The sequence below is a fragment of the Penaeus monodon genome, chromosome 6 (assembly GCF_015228065.2).
Source record: "Penaeus monodon isolate SGIC_2016 chromosome 6, NSTDA_Pmon_1, whole genome shotgun sequence".
Taxonomy (NCBI): Eukaryota; Metazoa; Arthropoda; class Malacostraca; order Decapoda; family Penaeidae; genus Penaeus; species Penaeus monodon.
This window is the reverse complement of record NC_051391.1, coordinates 25490403-25492902: the sequence shown is the minus strand read 5'-3', so window position 1 is coordinate 25492902 and position 2500 is coordinate 25490403.

The window sequence follows — 2500 nt, the reverse complement described above, 5'->3', positions numbered from 1 at the left end:
ACTGCCATTGACAATTCTTACCATGTCCACCTCCAGTGCATCTTCGACAGCGTCCTCACCTGGACCAACTCAAACCACGTTACTGTCACCCACCAGAAGTAGGTCTTAATGCAGTTCGACTTCTCCACCAACTCCGCCCCCGCACCCACCCGTTCGACGTAGTCCGATTCACCAAGCTGCTCGGCGTCTCCATCGAGGAAAACTCCTATTCATCCTTCTTAAATTGACCTATGCCTCCCCCACTGCCCCCCTCCCTCGCCGCCATACAGCTGCTACAACTCGAGAAGGTGCAGAAAAGGGCAGACAAGATCATTCTCATTCCTGCCAACCTTCAGTGGTAACGTGTCAGCCTGGAGGTCCAGGGGCCCAGGGGTCGCCTGGAGGTTACTGCTATGGCTGGAGAGCACGGCGGGCAAGGATTAAGCTCAGTTGAGTCGGCATCAGCTGACACACGTTAGCCTTAGTTGGCACAGGCCGGGCTCCTCTCATGGCATAGCCCGGGTGAGGCTCAGCTATGTCCATGAAGGGAGTCTGGTCTTTGTCAACAAATGTTGACTCGCTAACGTGTGTCAGCTGGTGCTGACTTGGCTGAGCTTAGGCCTTACCCGCTTCTTAACTTCTCGTGCCTGGGCGGGACGCGAACCGCCGACCCCTCGGATGTGAGGCCGACACGTTACCACATTACTATCACTTTTATTCTTATTATTCCTGCCAGCCTCTGGGATAGTATAGCGGTAACGTGTTGGCCTCTCAGTCAAAGGGTCGGGGTAAGGACTAATCTCAGTAGAATCAGTGGACGCGCCGCCAACATAAGTGTTTATTATTTGCAATGTCTCCAGGCTTATTAAAAGGGTGTGAAGAGGTCGCTGCCACCACCCATTTAGTAGGTTGAACGAGTATATGGTGTAAGAGGAGATGCAAGGTCAGAAGAATTGTGGAAAGGGGCGACAACAGTGTGCGTATGTGAGTGTGAAGTGTAGTTGTGCAAATGAGCCGAAGTGAGGTAGGCGTGGTTAGAATCCCGAGGAGAAGCGTGTGCAGATGCTACTTTAGGGGTTTTAATTTTTGCCTTTTAAACTTTAAAAATGAAATAAGTTTAGGTCTTATTCTGCCTTCCTCTTTACCTACAGTCGGGGACTTGTAAAATTATCTATTTATTTTGTAAAACCAAAGATAAAACAGAGCATAAATGAACTACAAGCACAGTAAAACACAAGCACTAAAACATAAGACAAAGACGAAATAGCCATCAAACACTAAAAACACGAAGCACAAACATTACAATAAGAACCACATTCTCTCACGTAAAATATAATTTACTTTATCACTTATTTATATTGCTGAGATCATCTTATCCTGTGCACCCAACTACAGAGTCCAGCACTAGAAATGGAACTGGCTGGAACCGAACTCGAACTGGACTCGAACGGAACTCTCTTGAAGGGCCGGGGACTTTTCCTTGTCACCTCGGCCTGCGAAACTGAGTTTTGGTTCTCACAAGATTTGCAAATAAACCTGTTCCTATAGTCATTAAAATATTATTACTAACATCAAAAGTATTTTTAAAGTTCTGTTCATAAAATGAATAAAACTTTTATGAATAAATAAGTAAAAAACATAAAAACATTGTACACATCATAACAAAATAAGTTCATAAAATGTGTAAAAAATGTAAAAATTAAATTGTAAAATATAATAAAGTTAAGATAATATGATAATAAAAAAAATGATAAAGATTAAAAGTTTCTTTTCCAACTCATTTTCTTTTTGGTGGTCTATTTCTTATCCGGCAAAGGTTCGTCTAAAACACGATGTAAACATGTTTATCAAAACACACGAAAACAAAGGTAAAACAAATAAAGTAAAAACATGTAATGAAGCCGCGCAGGTGGGTCGCTCCAGGTGCTCACCTCCGGAGGATAAAACCAGGGGTTTTGGACGACCTCGGAGGCGTACGAGGCTGCAACCTCCTCCGTGGAGCGAAGGTGGACGCCGTCCTTTATCTCGTAAGGTGGGGGACGGAAGGCATATGTAGGGGACCATGGGGGACGTATACAGGCGGTCCACTGCTAGGCAAGATAAGTCCGATAAGCGAAGTTGAGCCTCGCACTGGGTATGCCCACGAGGAGAGCTCGGCCTGTGTCGAATAATGCCGACTCGCTAACGTGTGTTAGATGACTCGGCTGAGCATAGTCCTTACCCGCCGTGGTGCCCAGATGCAGCATAACCTTCAAGCAATGATTGCAACTTCTCGCGCCTAGGGGGGATGGGTGTGGTGAACCGTCAATCCCTCGGATGAGAGGCAGACGTTACCACTGTACTAGCCGCCAACAAAGTGGTACACATTAGAGTCCGCACTAACCGCTACCACCGCAGCACTATACCCTCATCAACAAGCACTAAGCCAAGATACTGAACCCTCCTCCTCACACAGCTCTTCTACGAGCTATAGTCAACAAGGACTAATCCAGCATTCCTAGCTTACCTGTACTTGCACTTG